Here is a 22,406-nt window from a genome sequence, read left to right as displayed (position 1 = left end):
TTGTCTTTGCCTATTATATTCTTGCTAAGGGCACGCACTTCCTAGGATTTCTGAGCACAGAAAATCTAATACAGCCTAAAACTGAACAGCTTTTAATTGCATCTACAGCTCTGCCCTTGAGTTAAATAACTGAGCGGGGGACTTGCAGATCAAGCAGCTTCATCATTTATCCAAAGTAACCCAGTAACGTGGCACAGCTTCCCCGGCTTCCCTGGCCTTGGCAGGGGCTGGAGCACAAGGGTTGGAATTCCTGCAGCTGCAGGTGGGCATTGCCTGGGCTGCTGGCGTGCGGGGCAGCGAGGTGCAAGGGGCTCGGGTGGGCTCTGGGCACCTCTGCGCCCTCCCGTCCCTGGCACTGGGGCTATGCCCGCGCCGTGCCTTGTGCCTGTCCCCGTCCCCGTCCGCAGGGCTGCCAGCAGGCCTTGCAGAGCTCAGCCGTCCCCTCCCTTTCATCTTCCTGCGCTCCAGCCGGCGAAGGGCCCCCGTCAGCTTATCTGCGCCCAGCAGCCCCTCAGTGCCCGGCACCCCGGCTCTGTGGCCGCCCCAGCGCTGGTGGCGGTGCTGAGAGGCCTCCGGGCACTGCCTCCCCCCGCTCTGCTCTTCAGCACTGCCTGCTGGCCTCCACTTTTTCTTTCGGCCTCCAGCTGATTTTTTCATCCCCCACTTTTTTTCCAGTTTCCCACCCTTTTTCAACCTCCCAGTCTTTTTTGGCCTTGCTTTTTTTTCTTTCATCCTTCCCTTTTCTTGGTCTTCCCCTCTTTTGGCCTCCCCCTCTCACTCAGCCCCCTCCTCCCCTTCACTGCCCATCACCTTTCCGGCCTCCCTCTCTCCTTTGGCCTTCCCCTCCTCAGGCTCCCCACTCTCCTTCAGCCTTCTCCCTCTCTTCTCTGGCCTCCCACACATTATTGGCCTTTTTTCCAGAGAAGAAGCATGAAGCATTTTGAGCTGTAAATGAAAACCACTCATTCTTGCCGTTATTATTATTTTTATTATTTTCTGGAGCCTTCCTTTCTTTCCCTTTCTCTTTCCCTGGCTATCACTGAGCGCTCCGGGTTGGCTGCAGGTCCGTCCCCATGCCCCGTGGGTGTGGAGCCGCGGCAGCAGCACCCATGCGCGCTCCCGTTGCTGTCTGTGGCCGGCATCTGCCCCTGCCACCAGCCACCGGGCACCCGGCAGGCTCCAGGAAACGGCTCTCAGCTGCCAAGTGCCTTGGCAGTCAGAAACAGCAAAAAAAAAAAAAAAAAAAAAGTATTTGCAGAGTGGGTGTAAGAAGTGCCGCTTTGTTTATCGTGGGGAGAAACTGGGGCACAAGCCCTCCGTGCCAAGCCGCTGCTCGTTTCCCCGGGGGTTGGCACTGCCGGTGTGCGGCGGGGAACCAACGGGACATGGCATCCTCCTGCCGAGGAGCAGCCGCGGGCCCTGCCGCCCGACCTGCCTGCCCTGCCCTCCGAAAGCCGGTGCCAGGCACCTCCCGCAGGGCTGCCAAGGGGGCTGCACGGGGTGCTGGCTGCTGAGCACCTTCGGCACACCGAGCTGCCCGCGGCTGCATGGGCTCCACGGCTGCCCTGGGTGCTGCAGCCTGTGCGTCCCACGTGGCTCGTGCCACGGTGCAGGCTCCGTGCGTTTGTGCTCAGAGCTACCTCGGAGGCTGACCCTTAACACCCAGCGTGCTCAGATTGACCCGGGTTGTTTTCCTTTGGAGGGACCTCGGGTAGGTGAAAGGACTGCTGTTGGCAAACGTGGATATTGGCCAGCTGGGTGCGGGAGCCTTCTGCGTGCCGACACTTGGCAATAAATGCCTTAATGACAGTAACGAAGTGACCGCTGCGAGTCACTGCTTGGCTAGTGTAAGTGCTGGAGCAGCCCGGGCAAACACAGCACCCATGCACCCGCTCACCTCCCTTACTGCCACCCCGCCTGCCGCCGTGTCCCAGGGCCGCTGTGCGAGGGGCCCGGCGTGCCTGCACCCGCTGGCAAAGCCGTGGCTTGACTTTGTCCCGGTCACTCCCCAGGCAGCAACCAGCCCCTCTCGCATGCACGAGTCGAACAAAAGACTTGCGGCTGGCGAGCCCTGTGACTCACCGGTGGGTATATTGGGCAATCTCCTATTTCCCAATCTGTTTTCCTTCTCAGGAATTCAGTCTTTGCTCTGCTTTCAGGGCAGCCAAACCGAACCCAGCTGCCAGTCCGCACACGCACCATCTCCCTGCCCAACAGACGCGGGCAGCACTTGGTCAGCAGCGGCCGACGGCTTCCATTGACAGACCATCAGGAGACCTGCTCCCCACGGCCTTTCGGCAGCTGGGGCAGCCTCGTGGCCCCCGCCAGCCCCCAGGGCTCAGACCGAGCTCCGTGGGGGCTGCTGGGCGCTGCCACGGGGCCAGCTCTGCCTCTTCCCCGGCAGGCTGGGGCAGGACGGGGCTGGTGCCGTGCCTGGAGATGCCCCAACACGCGGGCGATGTCCCATGGGCAGCACCGAACATCAGAGAATGACAGATCCTCGCTCTGCTTTTCACATGCCTCTTATGCATAATTTCAAATTCAGCGCGAGGATGCAGGCCTGGCCAGTTCCCGATTTATTTTCCGGCACTTTGCATTTCGCCCTGTTTCAGAAGCTTCCTGAGCTGCCCCCTGCCCACAGACCCCACTCCCAGACCACCACCACCGGACACGTCCCCCACCCAGCTTTCTTTTCTCCTCTTTTTATTTCCAGCCCCTGTCAATGATGAGTGGTGTTGCAGTTGGAAGGTATCCACCAAGGGTGGATGGCTGTGATTTCTTGTTTTTCATTTGTAAATTCATCCCCCGTAGCTTAGATACTAATAACAACACGAACCGAGGTGATACTTAAGCCTCTTGCTTTTCAAGTGGCATCAATTCAGGCCACTAAAGGGCAGGAATCAGTGAAGAATTTGGCACCTTGTTTCAAGCATGCTGTGACAGTCCTCCCAGCAAAACAGAATATTTATTAATTTTTAGTCCCTGATGCCTTACCCTTCTGAGATGAGTACTCATTCTGGGAAGAAATCTGTTAAACAAGGCACATGATTTTCTAGCAGCACCACTTGCAGTTCAGTTTTGAATGGGAACAGGAAGAAATGTGTCAACAATTTCGTGTCTCTTCATGTCTGAAAAGCAGCGTACCTTGCCAAATTGGTAATGTATTTCTGCGAGGCGCAGCGCCTGCCAAGCACGTCTCGGCGCAGCACGCAGGAACATCTCGCGCCCTGTGCCGGGCACACCCCACGCCCGCTGCCCGCATCCATGGGCCCGCAGGACCCCAGGAGCCCCCAGAGCCACCGCCGGGGGTCCCCTGTGCCGTGTGTCCCCCGTGCCGTGGTCAGCGTGGTGCTGTGCTGGCCATGGGGCTGAGCCACGCACCCGCTGCCAGCGCCGAGGTGGGGCCCAGCTGTCTCCCCGCGAGGCACGGGGCATCCGTGCAGCCTCCACGCGTGACAGCTAATCACTTCGTAATTAATCGCATTGCTTCTGCGAGAACGGCGCGTACTGGGAGCGTGCCCGACGTCTCACAGGTCACTTGCTGGCGGTGCATATGTTGGGATGGGTTACCTAGGGCTAAAGGATGGCCGCATTCACACCTCTCTCCAGAAGAGGAGGGGGAGATGATCGTTACAGCCACGCTGGGTGTCCCACCGGTGGCCCTGCGACCCCCATGCTGCTCAAAGACACCTCACCAGGAAGCTGCTGGCGTTGGTTGTCCAGATGCAACCAGCAGCAAGAGGCGCGTGGAGGTGGCCCTCCACAGGCGTGGAGCCGGCTCGGCGGTGGCGGTGCCGTGCTCCTGCGGTGCAGGGCCGGATCCTGTGGGCACTGCGGGCCCGGCAGCGCCTGAGCCCCCACGGGCATCGCTGCTGCGTGCAGGCGCTCGGTTGTCCTGAGGGGCTCGGTCTGGGAATGTCTCTGAAGGTTAGAAGGGATTTGTGACAATTACAGTGGGCTCCCGAGGTTCCCTGGCCGGTGGGGAACGGCCCTGGTATTATACAGTCCTCTAAACACACTACTCTGGTGGGCAACGCGCTGTAATTAAACAAAAAGATTGTTTGCAAATCATGTGGGGATTCACTTTAATTAATTGTTGCTTTGCCAGATGCGTGCCCAGTCGCAGAGGCTGCAGGAGCTGAGTTTATGTTTTAATTACCCCGTTGGCTTCTCCCGCCAGAGGAGGACGGGCAGCACCCGCCGCCGGGGTGGCTGTGGGGTGCTGGGCCCCGGGCAGAGCAGTGGCGGCGCGGGGTGCAGGCGCACAAGAGCTTCGTTCAGTGTGGGTGTCGGGAAGGTAACGCACGGCACAAGCAGCCCCAGGCTGCCCGAGCACGGGGCAGCCCCCCCAAGGTGACGGCCGGGTCCCCAGCTCTGCTCAGCACCCTCCGGGCCCCAGGGCAGGGGTGCCGTAAGCGCCGTCCTGCAGCAGCAGCAAGAACGTGGTTTGCCCTTCAGCACTGTGCAGAGCTGCACAGTAAATGCCAGATCGCAGTCAGAGCTGCACTCCTGTAGCATGCTGGACGTTAAATTGATGCAGAATCACTGCGATAAAATACAAAATAAAAATAAAATTACGTGATATATTTTTCAGGGAAGAAGGGACCACCCTACACGCTCCGCCCGAGAGGCTGGTGCTCTCCTAGCTGCTCGAAGGACGTCAACACGGGAATGGCCGAAACACTTGGGCCAGTTGTATTAAACCTGGCCTGGGAAGGAGCTGCTCTATTTTTTTTATTTTTATTTTTTCCAGCTAGGCTGAATCCCAGAATCCCAGGCTTGTCATCTCTTGTCAGGGACCACAGCTAGCACAGGAGTAAACACCATTTGATAGGAAAATCCTTGTGGATCCCCCTGCAAAACTGTACAGATCTTTTTTTTTTTTTTTTTTTTAAAGTCATGAACATTTTCAGTCTTTTAAAAAGAGGGTTAAATAAGGAAAATTCCAGAGATAAGACTTACAGTGTAGAATGAAGCAGTGGCTGAGAGGGCTTTTATTTCCTGTTAGTTTTGCTGATGATCCTAGGTTACTTTTATGGAGTAATACGGCATACTTTGTCTAGTCTTCCCTATTTACAGGAACATTTTGGAGTGAAATGTTGTCAACATCTTGAAATGCTGCCATGTTCTAGCATTTTTTGTTTTAACACCATTCAATGTGAAAAAATTAATATTTTGACTCAACGTACTGAATAGCAAATACGAATGCTAGAAATTCACAGCTCATTTCAAAATATGTCACAATCTCCCATGGAACAGAAATACCGAGCTTTTGACCAGCTCTGATTTTAATCATCAAATGTAACAGGTCTCTGCGGCGGAGCTGCCACGGGCCTGCAGCAGGCCCTCGGGATTTTCCCCACGCCTTCCCGCAGGGCCCTGGGGAGCAGCAGCAGCGAGGGCAGGGTGCACCCCGAGGGCCCCATCCACCCCGGGAGGCTGCAGAGAAAGCACCGGCGAGCGTCACGGAGGAGTGCTTCCTGCTGGACCTCGCCCTTGTGCTCCTTCTGGTTTCCTTATCTATCAGCTGCAATTAAAATTCAGCGCGCCGGCTGCTTTCCTGCCTTCAGCTCACCGGAGGAATCCGAGCAGCATTCCAGGAGGAGAAAGAGTCATCAATTATTGAGCAGACATGTGTCCGGGGTCAGGGAGATAACTTAGCCGAGCAGATACGGCACTGTTTGCAGAGCTATTTGTGCAGAGCATCTGTTTCTCCAGAGCGGCAAACTGTGGAGGAAAGAACATTTATAAATAAAAAGGTTATTAAATGTAAACAAAGGCTCTGGTGTGGGTGGCCAAAAGTTCAGATAAAACAGGAACTTCTATGGACTCCTTTTCTCAGCCTCTGAGGACCAGCCTGGATTTGTTCTAGAGGACGAGCAGCTTTGTCTGCCCACGAAGCCTCAGGGCTCACTGCACATGCAGAGCTCAGCTCCCTGCTCCTGGTGCCTCCAGCCCGATGCGAGGTGTGTGTGCAGCCGCAGCGCCTGCAGCTCCCAGCCTGGGGCCGTGCCGAGCCCTCGGCGGAGCTAAAACCAAGGGGCGGTGGCAGGGAGGGAACTGACTCAGAAATGTGGCTTTGGACTGTGGGAACCACAAGTGTACAGCCCAAGCGGCATTTCTTACATCACTGCGAGGATGGGCACCTGCCGGTGCGGTTGGCAGCCGTGCAGAGTACAGCCTTTGGTTATTGTTTAAATAACAAAAATGATGTGTTATATAATCAGAAATAAAAAGCCCTATATGGATGTAAGCAAATGCCTTCACCTGGATTGCAGGATCAAAGAGCAGCAAAGGACAGAAGCCCTCTTTCCAGGTTGCTGTACCTCGCTGCTCGGCTCGCCCCGTGACTGCACGTTACAGGAGGGAGTTGTCTCTCCTGCAGCGAGAGCTGGCTGTTCTTCCACCGGCTGTAATCACAGGTCAGACTGATGGCAGGCGCGTAGCACGAGGCAGTTTCCGGCATTAAAAATGCATTGTCAGGACTGGTAGGCTCAGCAGACAAATGCTGCAGGTCCTGGAGGTGCTGAGGAGGGTGATGTGAGCAGAGATGCAGAAAGGCTCCTCAGACACACGAAATAACACCTATTTGCCTCGCCAGGAAAACACCGTGTTTGTCTCTGAAACTGACCTCATTAATCGGGTTCAGAAACCCCGTGGTGCTGCCGTCCTGACCAGGCTGGCTGCCCTGGATGTCAGGCTCTTCCGTGTAAGCGAGGAGAAAATAGCTGTAAGGCAGTTGTGGTCAGGCCGCAGCAGTCAGAGGCCTCCACACGCGGTGTAAAGCTGCTTCCTGCTGTCACGGCCCTGCCTTGCGTGGCAGCTCGAGCGCTCTGGGTGCTGGAGGGAGGAAGGGGCTTCTCTTCTCCCCAGATCGAATCGTGGGGCAGCCGTGCTGCCGGCCGGGCCCTCCAGCCCTCTGCAGAGCTGGCGGCGGAGGCACCTGATGTCCAAGCATGGTTTCCAGAGAGAAAAATAACAAAGAATTTGGCTACACGTAACTTGAAGGACAGCCAAGGATGATTTGGATGAGCTCTACCGCTGCTTGCGTGCCCTCAGGGTGGCCTTCCAAGTTTCTCCTCCTCCTCCTGCAGTCGCTGCCCCGCTGAGGGCTGGGAGCTGGGAGCGCTGCCCCCTGCTCGAGCCCCTGGCGCGCGGTGCTGCGGCTTTCCTCGGTGCGAGCCCTGCTGATGGACCTTGTTCTTTTTTTGCTGCTCTTAATTCTTGTGTAATAGAACAAACATTGAATGTTGAAGTGGCCCTCTACAAGAGGGTCAGCTCTTTCACAGCCCTTCTCATTTCTACATCCCTGTGTTCTGCAAGGACAGCTAATTCTGGTTGTCCCCGTTTATCCAAGCGGGCCAAGTGACGTCCCGTGCGCTGTGTCAAAGCGTGTCACGGCCCGAGGAGAGCGCCGGCCTGCCCTTCAGCTGCCTCCTGCCCTCCCTCCTGCTATCCTGCCTCCACGTTTCTATCAGAAAAGCCCTGCGTGGCCAGCCACACTGGGATTAGTTCTCCTTTTAAATGAGCCACTCTAAAAAATTCATGAATCAAGATCGGAAGGCTTATTTTTCAGAAGAAGCCTTCCCTGCAGGAGGCGCAGGCCCCGATGAAACAAACCTCGATCCTCTCAGCATCCTGCAGCCGGCAAACTGCACAAATAGCAAAAACCCACCCGGGGTCGGCGGCCCCCGCGCAGTGCCGGCCCGCAGTGCAGCGCTGCCCACACTCAGCGCTGGCTGTGGTGTGAACAGGACTGGCAGGCTTCTACCCCACAATCAATAGCTGACTCGCGACTGTAATGCATGCACAAAAGTCTATCAAGACTCTTCCTTTATGTAATGCTCAGCATTTTCTCCGCACCTTGGTATCTAGAAGAACGATTAGATACCTAATGCACCTCGCTACAGCAAGCAGCAATGCACCAGGGAATTCACGGAGGAACTCTGACATCATTATCTTGGTAATCATGCTGCCGTGTTTCTTTGCTGTTCTGCAAAAACTAGGGCAGATAAGAGGCAGCCTTTCTAAGGTCTAGCTGGCTTTTCTGAGGTTATAGCCCTTTTACAACACGTTGCCAATGGAGAATGTTTGACTTAAATACAACTTTTTTCCAGATTGCCCTACAAAATATCATAGGCTCCTAATCTGTTTCTCTTTTGTTTTGAGTCTTAAAATGCTTTTTCTGATAATGGATGCTATCATAAGAAAAAAAAAAAAATCCTCCAGAAGTCATCTTGCCTAAGGGGTGAAGAAAAGCATGTAGTGGTTTGTTTTCTTAGGAAAATCAGTCTTTGTTCAGAGAATGAATCAAACATGCAGAGACTTTGGCCTGGATGAGTTAATGGTGCATTTAGCAATAGTTTTATAACGTGCATGATTTCTGATGAGCTACATTGCAAGAAGCGTCCAAAGCTGTGATCTGCAAAAGTAGAACGGTATGTGGTGAGGAAGGTCTGCTTCGGTATCGGTACTGCCTACAGCCAGAAACTCGCTCCCTGGTGACCAGAGCTTGCACACAACTTAAAAACACGTATATGCCGTACATAGCATTGGCTGCTCTGGAAAAACTCCTGCATTTGCCTCAGGAGTGCTTCCCCCCGGTGTTTGCCAGTTGCTGTGTGGCTACGTACGGGCTGGGTCAGCACAGCCAGCTCTGTGGCTGGCGTGGAGGGGCTCGGCTGGCTCCGTGAGGCCACGTGAGATGTATTCCTAACTGGAAAACATCCTTTCTGCCCTCCTCTGTTGAAAACAGTCCTACTGTGAATGTAATACTTTTTCCACAGCACTAGTAAATACAATAATAGGTTGCACATCCAAACCAGCTGCTCATTTATTTTTTTCAACTGCCGCTGAAAAATGTTGTAATTAGGAAAAATCTATAACAAGAAGCACAAACAAATCGAAGTCTGTCATTAGTCAGAATGAGCCTGCTCTCTGCCTTAGCTATGGTTTTATTAAATTAGAATAATGAAGCAGAAGCTATACAAAGAAAAGCAAGCACTTTGGAAAGGTCTGAAATATCTAGCCATCAGTTTGGAAAACACACTTTCAAAATTAAACTTGAAGTTGTAAGCGTTTTAGCTTGCGCTGTTCTAAAACCTCCTTCCGTAAGGCCACAGCAACCATGAAGCCCACATGAAGAAATACCACGTGAAAGGCAAACACAAGTACTGCGTCTTCTGGCACGGTCTGGGTTTAAACCAGGGATGTCGAAGCTGCAGGGGAGGAAGGCGAGAGCGGCCTCCCAAGGAGCCACCCCCGGGCAGAGGAAAGGGGCGAGCAGCCCCTGGAGTCTCAGTGCATGCGGGGCACCGTGACCCGCTTCCTGCCGCGGTTTCTGTGCATTTCGCTGTTCCAACGATCATTTTCTCACATCCGTTTCTTTTAATAACTACCATATGGTATTTTCTCGCTTTCAAAACCAAAACAGAAATGACCTTGCCGTTATGAGCTCCCTGAGCTGGCTGTGCCCTCAGCAAACCACTCCTTTCCCTGTCCCGCCACATTTAGCTGCCGGTTTTCACGCCCTGCATTTTGGCTGGGGCAGCCTCGCTCCTGGCCGAGGGGCTCTGCGGAGAAATTCTGGGCTGTATGAATGCAATGGAAAATGTCCCTGCTGGAAAACCACCTTGGTACAGGAGCACCGGGCAGCCAGCACGCCTGGGACAGCCGTGCTTGCGGGAGGAAGCTCCCGTAAAGGAACTGTGCTGCTTGTTGCTTCAGCCCTAGCCACAAGAAAAACCCCAAACCAGGATAATTGAATATTCATCTTCTATGAACTCTATTAATTCTAGGCCTCATGTTCTGAAGAGCAAAATCGCTGCCATAATTTCATTTCAAAATCTAAAGTAAATAACCACGAGCCTGTCATTTTTTCTGTGCTTTATTTTCACTGAAAGGAAGTTCATCTGCCTGCCTGGTTTCATTATCAAAGGATCGGAGCAACCGCTAGAAGAACTTTTATTTATTTTTACATTTCTGACAAAAGCCTATTAACCCTAGGTGCCACAGCTAACACTGCCAGAGATTTCTTTGTCCCGATTTTAAACATCCTTTTAAAATCCAGCATTAACTTAAACAAGGTAATATAAATTAAATTGTGTGCTTTGGTGCACTGTAGTGCTCTCCTCTTCAAAGGCTCTGACATTTTTTAAACAAGCCCTAAGGAGATGCACTTTAATATTAATCACTGCTAAAAAAAAAAAAAAAAAAAAAAATCATTAAAAAAATCATTTTTAATGCACTGGAGGAAAGCACACCAGTGAAATTAAGTTCAAACAAGTTGGGAAGTGTCACGCAGGATGCCCGCAGTAGTGGGGCAGGTCAGCAGGGGCTGAGGAAAACAGGGGAGGCACCGAGGGCCGAGGTCCTGGCAGCGGCTGGGGGACCCCTCGGTAGCCCCGCGGTGCTCAGGTGCTGGGGCGGCCGCACTGAACGCCTCCCCCGCGTGCGTGCCGTCACCCCCAGACCGTGCTCGTCCCCTGGGAGCGCAGCGGGTTCGGCAGCTGGGAGCTGCTTGCAGGGGTTGTCAGGAGCAGTCGTGATGCTTTCTACTTGCCTTGCTGGAGTCAGGAAGTCTTGGCATCCGGCTTTTTTCTCCCCACCCCTTGCCTTCTCAGCAACGTTTACTACAGCCAACATTGAAGAGAAGTCGTGGAAGAAAAGAAGCCAGGTTTCAAATCCTTTTGGGGGCCTTCTGGGGATCTGTGCCACCTGAACACAAATCCCTTTGGCTTCAGCCCTGAAGATGCTGCTCGTGCAAGACCTGCAGGGATGCAGGGAACACAGCCGCGCGTTCTCTGCTCTGGTGCCGGGGCTGGAGGCCAGCAGCCAGAGGGGCCGTGAGTGCCGCCGTGCCCAGCCCCACCGGCAGGCAGCCCTGCAGCCCCCACCACCACGGCACCGTGCTTACCGGTCATCAGTTACTGCATCAGGCCCTCACACCTTGTATTTGGCCAAGGACTGAGGTTTAAACTGTCTCGGCCTCCAGGAGCACCAACGTCTTCGTGCTATGCTGCGATTTTCTTCCTGCTGAGCAAAGTGCAGCAGGTGTTGTGGCACTGACCTCCCGCTGGGCATCCCACCACACACAGACCGTGTAGGATGGCCGTCCTCACTGAGGTGCTGCAAGATCAGCCTCTGCCACAGCGCAGTGTAAATTTCCCTGACAAATCCTTCGATCTGCTAGCAAGCAGGAGCTGCCGCGTTACTGAGCAAATTCATTTGCAGCTCTAATTCCCGGCTCCGTCCAGCTGAGCACGCCGGTGCGCTCCGGCCCTGCCGCGCTGACAGCCGAGCTGTGCAGGGGGGATCCATTAAATGCTGGGCCTGGAAATAGCTGACCCAGATAACTCGCACATCAAGCTAGCCACCCCAGCACAGATGTGTCACCTCGCCTTTCGAGAGAGGCTGCAAATTGATGGGTTTCCTCCCGCCCTGCCCTTCTGGTTGCCTCCCAAGGTCTGCCTGCAGAGCAGCTCCCGCAGGGAAAAAGTGTCTTGGGGGACCAGGCGGAGAGTGAGCGGGCTGCTGCCTGCCAGTGACAACCTCTTGCTTTGCCCATCAGAGCGGCAGGACCCCGGCGGGCCCATGGGGGAATGCTCCTGACCCGCATCCTGCTGCGCGGCGTCTTGGAGGCAGAGAACAGTGACACTAGCGAGTGTTTTGGGCTGCCAACCCTGGGCTTCCCGGGCCTTGTTCCGCCCTGGGTGAGGCTTATCTCTCACCTCGATCTCGTCACCTCTAACTCCTCACCCCTACCTCCTCTCCTCTACCTCGTCACTCTCAGCAGGCCTGCAGAGCGTCCTGGCAGCAGCTTGCTTGCCAGCGTCATGTCCGGGGGCAGAGGAGCCACCGCTCCCCAGCCTGCCCTGCTCGTCAGACACCTGCCCATCTCATGGCTCTGCACGGCGCTGCGAGCAGCCTGCGGGGCGGCACCAGGCACCTCCAGGCAGCAGCCGTGAAGCGCTGCCGGCAGGGCAGCAGAAGGCAACAGCCCCACGCTGTGCCTAAGGCTTCCCCACACCCAGGGCGTCCTCACCGCGGCCCCCGTGGCACCAGGAACCCCAGGGCAGTGGGGCCGGGGGCTCCTGTTGCTGCGGGACTTGGCAGCTTGTGAGATTTCTGGGACAGCCTGCCAGCCACGTGTTCGCAGGCTTTTCTAGAACTGTGGCCAGTAATTAGACCAGTCGGTTTACATAGAATTAGTCCTGTTCAGTTAACCACAAAATTATGACTTCAGAGATTCAATCTCATTATTTGGCCAGTCAGCTTGGCAAGATGATCGCTATTCTCTCATTACACTACAAAAGCGCTAAGCCTTTGCCCTGGCTGCTATTTTCTCTGCTGCAACCAGGAGCAGGGGCATTTGGCACGGATCCTGCAGCAGGTTCTTTAGCCAAGCACATGAAGCCTCATTAGCACCTGTAGCGGGCAGGTATTTATTTCCATTAAGGCAGCTGGGGGTGCCTTCCTGCCAGGCACAGCACAAGCACGCTGGGAGACAGCGTCCTGCTCGGCCGCCTAGAAAGCTCCTAGAGCCTGGCATCTACTTGACTCTGTCTGCTGAAAGCCACGAGTGAGGCCAGCCCTCAGGCTTGGGATGCCCAGTGTACTGGGGATGGGGACCGCCGTGGAAGGAGCAGAAGGCCTCCCCGGTGCTGGAAAGGGCTGCAGAAGGCCTGCTGTGTGGGGCCCTGACCCCGACCCCCAGCACGGTTAGGCTGTAGGAAAATGGCATCATTTTTCCTCCCCCATATACTGGTGAAAGGGCAGAGGCGTGGGGCAGCTCCGTGTGCTGAAGCCACGCTGACCCCCTGCTTTAACCCCACCTGTGTGCTGTGCCCGGCCGGCAGCATCCCCAGCCCCAAGCCGGGGACCTCAGCACCATCCATCGAGCACTGCAGAGTTTTCCTCTGCCTCCCATCGCTGTCACAAGCCCGTCCTTCAGCCAGCATTCACATCTCCGCAGCTTCCAGCACCACCAAAAGCCATACAAGCCCCAAACCCCACTGAAATGAACTCACTTTATGTTTGCTAACTAGGAACCTGCTCAGTGCCTGTACCACTTGCCCAGCAGCGTCCGACCTCAGTGTCCTGTGTGCAGGCAGGCTGCCAGGCGTGGGGGATGCAGCCCACGAGGGGAAACTGGGGGCACGGGGGGTGATGGTGGGGGCAGAGCCCCGCCTGGCTGTGGCCGGGACACGGGGCAGGCCTGAAGCATGAGCTGGTGTCAGCCTGTGCACCGGGACCGTGCCGACCTACTGCCACGGTGGTTGTTCATACAGACCTCTCTCTGTCTCCCACTGCCATTTTTTCTTCCTTTTCAGTGAATCAGGCTGCAGGAATTGTTTTCCCTGTCTTTGTCACCGTGACTCTCCTCGCTTGGAGATAAGGGGGAGAGCAGCCGGCAGCAACGCCCAGGCTGTCTCAGCGAAGGGACGAGCTCCAGGAATGGTTCGCTGTTCTTCCCCCTCCCAGACACCGGCGACTCAGTCCTCCACGTAAATCCCACGGCAGCACGGCAGTGGCAGGGCTGCCCACCGGCGTGCCCTACACGGCTGAAGCAGTCTGCATTTGCTGCTCGCTCCTATCCCGATTGCTTCCTGCAAAACCACGCAGCTTTGGGAGCGGACCTCTCATTTCCTCAACGTTTACCACGCTGTCACACCAAGATTTGGCAAAAATTACGATGATGTGTGCTGATACAGTTTCTTAACGGTCACAGGTATGGGAAGAAAGAGGCGAGCAGGTGGGTGCAGACTGGGGGCACAATCCAAGTCCCCCCGGCTCCAGAAGCAGCTGAGCCCTCGCTGTCCCGTCCCTAGCACAGGTACGAGGGCAGGAGTGTCCTGGGAGCAGCAGGACGGGGACTGGGCGTGCTGGGGGCAGCCCAGGGCCCCGCAGGCTGGGGGTGCTGCTGCTGGACCCCATTCCTCTCCTGACACCCTGCAGCAAACGGCGCCGTGAGCCGGCCCCGGCACGGCACAGACCCCGCTGCGGCTCTAGGAGGGTGGGCTGTCTGCCCGCACCCATCCGTCTTTGTTCTTGGCTTGATGGTGTTAGGAATCAAAGTGGCAGATAGAAACGCTCAGAGTTTTTTGCCTTTCTATTCACAGGCTCATTATGTTTTTAAGTCAGGGCTGATCTTCCCCCCATTAAATACAAGACATTAAAATCAATCATTAATAACTCTAAAAGGTTTGAGCAACAACAAACATACTCGTGTTTGAACATTAACAGAGGTATTTTTCCTTGACGACGGATTCTTTAAATAAATTCTAGAGATTATAAAACAGATTCTGTATTTCCAATTATTTTTCTCCCGTATATTTTTAGAACAGGCTCCTGAAATAAGCTTCTGAAGCTCCAATTTTGAAAGCCAAAGGTTAATCCCTTAAGAGCTCAATAAACACTCATTACGGGGATGGAAAGCATTAGCGGGTGCAGGCAGGCAGGAGGAGATGAGCCGGCACCAGGCAGTGGCTGCTGGCACTGCTGGCCACCGGCGGGCTGCAGCACGGCCGGGGGGAGCTGACCTGCTCTTCGGGGGGAGAAAAGAGCCCCAGAGTCACCAGAGGGGACGGGAAGTCTGTTTGGTTTGCCTGAACCATCTCAGGGGAGCAGCTCATGGTTTGGCTGGCTCCGAGACTCATTTATCTCCGTCTCCTGGGGGTCTCCATGGCCAACACCAGTTTCCTCTCCCCAGGCATCTCCCGAGCAAGGAGGCGACTCCTGCAATAAAGGCAACAGCAGAAAGGATGAGCACGGAGCAAGGCGCTGCAGCTGTGTGCGGCGGGCAGAGGGGCACGCTGCCTGCTGGGGAGGCACGGGGAGGGACGTGCCCTGGGAACCAGCCCACGGAGCACGGGGAAGGGGATGCTCTGATGGGAGCGCAGATGAACCAGATGCCACGAGACAGACCTGCTCAGGGTGCTGAGCGGGGCGAGGCTCGGCGCAGGGGCCATGCTCACGGCCTCTGCTCTGACCCCGTCTCTGTGTCCTGATGGACTCGGGAAACCTGTCTGTTCTCACCCAGAACACCTCAGAGTAGCTTGCTATTCATGATTCCTGTGATTTTTCTACAGTCAAGGTGCCTATCGTTTTGTAACGACTCAGGTGGAAGCCAGGTGAGTCTGTCTGTAGGCAGGACTTAAATAAGGGAGCTGGGGACTTGGTGACAGAAAAGTCCCCGCAGCCACCACTTCCTACCATAACTGCAGTGCTCCGGCTTTTGTAGCTTAATCTGAAGCTGTGGCTTCAGTGACTGTACATTAAATTAGAAATGGCCTTAGTAATGATTGCCAGGGAATTCGTTATCAGCAAGGCCTGAGCTGGCATTTCTTTTTCCCTTTTGTTACGCCTTTTTTTTTTCCTCCCCCCAGGTACTGATATATCTCTTTTTGATTCCTTACCATCACCTCATTCCTAATTGTCAGTGGGAATTGCCTGATTTTACCTTAAGTAAACACACAGCCAGGACAAAGGAGCCGGGTGGCCGTGTCGGAGGAGCAGCGCTCGGAGAAGGCGATGGAGAGAGAGGCTGCGAGAGGTGGGGAGCGGCAGAATAATGAGAACGGCAGCAATAGCTGGAGGAGGGATGCAAGAGGGCTTGCCAGCCGAGGCATCGGAGCAGATTTACTGCTCAGGGTACTCCGGTCCTGATCGGCTTCAAACCTGTCACAAGAGAGTCCAAAAAGAGAGACTTCCAACACTTAGCTTGAACTCCTGACACTTCTTTGTCGTTACCATGTTTTCACATATTCCCAGAATAAAATGAAATAGCATTTCATTTTAATGGCATCAAGAAAGCTAAAAATGCCCGAATTTCATGATGCAGCAGCACTAAGCTGAATAATTTAGTTTCCATTTCCATGACTGCTGTTTTTGAGGCCTTTCCTTCCCCGGGCTAAGCCCGTTGGACAAGAGCGCAAGGGGGTGCAGGAAGGAGCCTGCGGGGGCCCCGCTCCCAGGGGAGCCTCCTTCTATCCAGATCAGCTAATTTAGAACTGATCGGAAAAGAAAATGTGAGCACAAAACAAAGCAAAGCTGGTGGATGAAAGCTCAGAAGGGCTTCGTTGCATAATTTTTGCTACCAGCAGCGAGTTCACCTGCGCTTCTTTTACATTGCTGTTGTTGCTCCCTCCGATCCATAGACAAAGATTTTCACCTACCACATTATAATTAGTCTCTGATTTTTTAACCTTAGCTTTTACAAAATTTTTCCAGTTTTAAATCTTCTGTCTAGTGTTCCATACACAGTGGGAAAGTTTGGCATCTGAAAATCTTCTGATTTTAGATCTCCTATAATTTTAATGTTGATAAAATTTACTTTAACCAAATAAATGACCTGATCCAAATACCATATAAAAACGTCAAGAAACAATTTTGCCTACTTTTCAACGGGTTTATAAAGAAATACCAAAAGGGAAACTTGACTGAAAATCCAATATTATCATATTTTCTGATATCTGCTAAACATTAGCAGATGATGTTTACCATTGCCATGATTTGCCAGCGATGCAGTTACAGGTGTTTGCTAAATAACATTTGCCTCCCTCTGTTCCAGAGCTGGTACCGGTGCCTGTCGTGCCCCTAAGACACGTGCACCTCCAGAGCAGAGCAGAGCTGAAACTTGCCCAGGGGTAAGAGCTGAGGATGCGTGCGAAAGCTACCTCCGCGTACACCACAGCCAGTCCTCGCAGCACAGCCAGGGTGGGAGGCACAGGGGCTCGGCTGCACGGGGAAATTCGGTCCCGCTGCAGCAGCAGCGTGGATGCGGCGGTGCGCAGGGCTCTGGGGGAGCCACTGGAGCCGAGCAGGGCTGGAAGGAGGCAGCAGAAGCCCAAGGGGACCCTGCTGCCCCCCCGGCTGCCCCTGCAGCGGGGACACCCGCCTCGTGCCCCACCGAGACACGCAGGGCACTTTGCTGCGGCACCTCAGAGCGAGTGCCTCATCCATTCCCCTCGGCACATGAGGCAGCAAGTACTTAACTGAAATACTTAATTTTGTGATCTTCACCGTTTCCTGCCTGTTTGTCTTACGGCCATTTGAGAAAGCTGCGTAATGCGCGTGTTAACGCACTATTAACCTCAGTAGAATTGTCTCTCTTGGCTGGTAGCTGAACAAAAGATCTTTTCTTTTGAGAATAGTAATTTCGATTTAAAATGGCAATGTAGAAAGCAGACAAGATGCTCCCTGCTGTAATTAGAAGATGTTCTCCAGCATCCTATGTTACCTTCAGACTCCGGAAGTGTAGCAGTGCAGCTAGGACTAAGAAGTCACTTCCATTAGCGCCATTTATTGCCGGGCTGGTATCGCAGGGGTATCACAGCAGCAGGGCTGATCGGAAACTATTTGCATTTCCTGAAATACAGAAGGCACTCCAGCGTGGCAGTTTAGTTGTTTCTTCGGTTTATAATTTTAAGAGGGTTTAGTTGGCTTATAATGTTACTACAGGCAAAGAGGGAGAAGGAAGGACATAACTCATCTGTGTGGGAATATAGGAGAGCCGTACTGGGTGTCTGCTGGGCCTTAGGACAAAGCACTCTGATTTCTCTTGCTTTCCTTTCACGACATACCCATTATTGATTATAAAATCATAATATATGATTATAGGGTTATAATCCAGCTATAATCTAACCATAGGTATGAAATTATAATCCTTCATGCTCAACACTGTCATTCTGTCTTCCAAAGTTCACCCACTGTTGGGACTCTGCAGCTCCTTGGGGCTTACATTCTGCTGTGTGCATCTCTCGCTAATTAGCCTGTGAACAGCTTTTGTTTTCAAGACAGCAAAATGTCAGTTCAGATATTAAAAATGCACACAGGCGCACACTCCTCTCGCTGGGGTGGGGGAGAGGAGCTTCCGAGCCTGAGCAGCACGCGCTGGGGTGCGTCTCCTCCAGGACCTGGGACCGCGGGATTTTGTCACCCCCTCGGTAGGGTGACAAAATCCCGTGCCTCCAAGAGCAGCAGGAAGGACGGTGACCTCTGATCCACAGGGACGGCAAGCACGGGGGGCAGAGCAGCAGCGAAGCAGAGATGTTGTTGGCAAAAGCACCAGCTGAGCTTCGGGAACGGCTTCTGCTGGCAGTTTCTGTGAGCAGGGCGGCAGCTCAGCTAAGGCTTGCTTTCAGCCAGCAGTGCATGTCATATCTGCAGCAGACATGCCTGAAAATCCTTATCAGCTCTGGAACTGCCATTTCCCAGGTTTCCTTTCCAAGGAAGGGCACACAAAGGCAGCTGAGGCTTGCAGGGGTGAGCAGGGCCCGAGGCCGTGCCAGGGCTCAGCCGGGGCTGCAGCAGTGTGGGGCTGGGGTCTGTGCCACCCGCTGCCCCTGCCCCAGCTTCTCCGGGCACCTCGCTCGTGTGCTGCTGGCTGCTGCCCTGCTCTGCTCGGGGGAGCTGGGGCTGGAACCACATGGGAGCACAGAAACACCACTTCCTTGCCTGCCTCCAGCCTTCTGCCTCAGTTGGTAACGGCCACAAGTTCCTGTAGGAGGGTAGCAGGAATTGCTCACCCTCAGCACAAAAGCAACTTTCCCCGCACCTATCTGCTCGCCCAAATGTTCCAGATACGTTCACTCACAAGTTCAGGCCATACCTGGGCATTTTCAGCATGTGAAGCTAGAGCTGGCAGGAAACGAGAGACGGTGTAAATAGCCACTGCTAACAATCTGTTTTCTATGTATTTTAAAGTATTTTTAGACAGACAAGGATGAGCGTCCCTTTTTTTGCACAAAGACGCGTTTGCCCGAATCCTTTAAGCCAAAATTTCCCAAGCTCTCAGCTGTGTGCAGGCGGCTGCTCAGAAGTACAGCAGGTAAGGGGAGCCACCAACACGGAGACAAAAAATAACGCCTGGCAAGCACGTCACGCACCGGGGCGGTACGGAGGGCTCGGGACAGCTCAGCCTTCGGGCAGCGCCTGCCCTGGCTGCGGGGCACGCGTGGTGTGTGGGGCAGCCCAGGCACCGCTTGGCCCCTGCCAAGGCAGCAAGGGGGGTCTGAATCCCCAGGGGGTCTCAGGGTTAGGGGGGCTTCTTCCTCAGGAAGGTGAGCGGGTGCTGGCAGCCCCCCCGGTGCCTGTCCTCACCCGCCCCTGTGTGTCTGCATGCACGTTTACCTCTGCCGCAAGCAGGCATTGCAGTGATCTTCTATGGCTCTGAGGCTGGTTCGGGTCCGTTTTTCTTACTGGCGCACTGAAATATTGAAATCCGTGCCGAAGTTTTGCTAACCAAAACCAACAGGTAGCAACAGCTGGATTTATGTCCAGCCCGTTCCCTTCGCACACCCACACGCTGCTATAGTTCAGCATTAATTGGGCTGACTGGGAATTTCCATTTGCTCGCTAGCGTGCTTTCTTCTCTCGTTAGGGATACATCATCCCTTTGAGTTAAATCAGCTGTTAAAAGAACAAAACATTCAGTTTAATGGAAATCAGTGGTATAAAATCCTAGATTTTGCAGAAAGTGCGTTAAGAGGCAAAGCTGGAATGAATTCAGCTTCAGCTATACCAGCTAGAAACCTATTCAGCTACAAAAGCATATGCTGGAGTTATGGAGGAAAAGGTGCTAATGTAACATGTTTTATGGTTGTGCTCCAAAATAAGAACAGATTAGTGATACAAGCAGGAAGACGCTAATTTGCTGGCTGCAGATGAAGTCATGTAACAGTATGGCTGCTAAAAAATAAGCCTTTTTCTTTACTCAGTTAAGAGCTTGGACCTTTAACTGTTGAAGCACTGCAGTCAGGATGTGCACGCTTACACCAGGCCGTAAGATTTCCACTCCCAGCACTGCCAGGCTCTGAAGGGAGGTGCCGGGACATGGGCTGGGGATGAAGCAGGAGGGACAGCGGCTGCCCAGGGCAGCGGCAGTGTCCTCGGCAGGCCCGTGGTGCCGAGGGAGCAGCAGAGGAGGGAGTGACACCGCCCTGTGCTTGCCTCCCTCTTGCCCCTGGCTGGTGGAAGAGGGGAAAAGTATCGAAGGCAGAGCTACCAGGTGAGGTGGGCAACGCTCAGCAAAGAGCCAGGTATCGAGCCGCTGCATTAACTGGGGCGTATACAAGGAAAAGGGAAGCCTGGATGAAGCAGGAGCAATAAAGGAGGCAAGAATGCGGAGGATTTAAAAAATGTGCAGAGAAGGGAAACATCTCTTCCCACTGTTCTGAGGAAGGACAAGTGTTGTTCTGGGAAGATGCTGCTGCTGGTGGCACGTGGCAGCACCTGGCTGGCTGCTGGCACAGGTTCCCAGCCAGGAGAAGCCAGAGCCATGCGCGGGCACCCTGAGGGTGCCACCAAAAGCTGTGGGGCAGGCGGCAGTGCGATGCTCATACACATGTGAGCAGCACCCTTGCATCGCTGTAGTGCCCGCCCTCCAGATAAGCAACTGAAAAATGAGGGGGCACACAATAAGAAGTTACAGGGATGAGGCCGGTATCTTAGAAAATCCTGCCCTGGCATAGAAAAGACACTGCAGACTCTCAGACCAGATCGTAAGTGTGAGCTTGGAGTCTTTAGTAATGGATCAACAGAGCTGTAGCCGAGTGATGTGAAGCAACATGACTGGTGGAGATTCCCTTTGACCTTCAGATTATTTATATTCTTCCTTAACATGCGTACCGGCCCTCCAAGAGCATCACACCAGCACAGGTGGCCCTCTCGGCACAAGCTGTGACCTCGTGCTGGAGCAGACGGCGCCCATCCTGCCCCGGCCAACACAGCGCTGGAGCTGGAAGCCTGGTGTCGGTGTAACCGCTGCCCCGGGTGCCTGGGCAGAGCGGGACACGCGAGCACACGCTGCCACCTCTCCTGAGCATCCCCACGCTGGTGACTTCGTGGTTCTCAGGGTCTCGTGTGAACAAACCACAGCCCCTTCCACAGCTCTGCTCACAAGCCTTATCCAAGAGAAGGCTGAAAGGCACTTGGATCAGGTCTCTAAGTACCCCAGGAGAACAAATGCCGGGCTCCTTGGGGCACAGCAGTGCGGACACAGGGGCTGGTGGTGCAGCGGGCAGGCACCAGCAGCCGCCCCTGCCCCGGCTGGCGGTGGGCAGCGCTCTGGCACTGACCTTTCGGCTCCGCCGCCTGGCTTTGCGGCGCTGCTCAGCTCACAGCAGCAGGCAGGCTGCAGTTCGTGGTGCGTGTTTACTGATGCTATCAGTGCTGCTTCAGCATGACTCAAAATGTTCTCAAGACAGAATTCGAGAGCTGCCAAAAGAAGTGAGGCGTTAGCAATGGGCCTAACGAAATCACTAATGAAATAACAATTGCAAAGTGAAAGCTAAACTGAAGGACCTCTTGTGCGCTAATAGCATTGCTTTGTTTGTTCTATTTCATTTTTTTTTACACGATAATCCAAGTCCTTTATTCAAATAAACTCTGGTTTTGGCCATGCAGCTGATTCTCCGGGGAGCAAGATGTTTTTATAAATGAGCACTGTGGGCTTGATACTGTTATACTGTGCTCCTCGCATGTCTGCTCCGTGGGCTGGGCGCTTTCTCTTGCAGCAATGCTGTGGCTGAGGAGTAATTTTTGTTAGCACTTTAAAATCCTAGAGGGCACCACTGAACAGTTTAGCAAACTGGACATTTTTTTTATTTATTTATTTATTTTTTTTTCCAGTCCGTGCTTTACAGGTGCTGCTGTCCTTGCCTCAGTCCCTCCCTAGCTTTCCTTTCTCTTCCTATTCAATTGTATTAAAACTAAAAATAATCTTCACAGAAAATGTGCAGCTAGTGGATGAGCACAAAAAGAAAAAATGAATGTGTAAGAAGAAAAGGTCTTATTATTACTAAATCTAAGAAGTTGCTTCAAAGCTGTAGTCTGCGTAACTTGGCCCCGAGTAAATGCCAACTTGGCGACTCCATCTGCAGCCACTTGCATATTCCTACAGGGGCACAATGCGCAGCTGATTTCCCAATTAAGCTCGCTCGACAAAGTAGTTTTATAATTCAGGCAGACTCAAAAGTTTGAGAAAGGAATACATATTCATGAGGCACCAACAGCCCTCCGTCTAAGGCGCAGCTTTCAGCTGGGCGCAGACACCGGCTCGAGGCGCCGCTCGCCGCCCGCCGGCGGAGGGCCGGAGCCAGCAGGTTGCCACCGGCCGGACCCCCCCGCGGCTCCAGGGAGCCGCTGCCCCCCGCAGCACCGGGCACCGGGGGCTCGGCGAGGCCGGGCCCACCCGCGATCGTGCCCCGCGTGGGTGGGCGGCGGGAGGGGTGCCGGGGGGGTGGTCTATCTGTCCCGGGGAGGGGGTCTGCCTGCCCGGGGCTGGGTCTGTCTGCCCGGGGGTGGGTCGGTCTGCCCGGGAGGAGGGTCCCCGGGCGGCCCCGGCCCCGGCAGGGCGAGGGCGGGGAGCGGCCCCGAGCGCCGCCCGGCTGCGGGCGAGGGCGGTG

At 54.2% G+C, this 22,406-nt stretch overlaps 1 long non-coding RNA gene across 1 annotated transcript in view; it reads left to right on the top strand.

The window, feature by feature from the left end:
• The first annotated feature begins 8,644 nt into the window (after positions 1-8,644).
• Positions 8,645-22,406, top strand: part of LOC118171423 — a 21,586-nt gene continuing 7,824 nt past the window's right edge. The window contains exons 1-2 of the long non-coding RNA XR_004753197.1: positions 8,645-8,658; positions 19,475-19,477. This is a non-coding gene — a long non-coding RNA (uncharacterized LOC118171423). The remainder of the gene's footprint in view (positions 8,659-19,474; positions 19,478-22,406) is intronic.

The sequence above is a fragment of the Oxyura jamaicensis genome, chromosome 9, assembly GCF_011077185.1.
Source record: "Oxyura jamaicensis isolate SHBP4307 breed ruddy duck chromosome 9, BPBGC_Ojam_1.0, whole genome shotgun sequence".
NCBI lineage: Eukaryota > Metazoa > Chordata > Aves > Anseriformes > Anatidae > Oxyura > Oxyura jamaicensis.
This window is presented reverse-complemented; position numbering and strand designations above follow the sequence as displayed.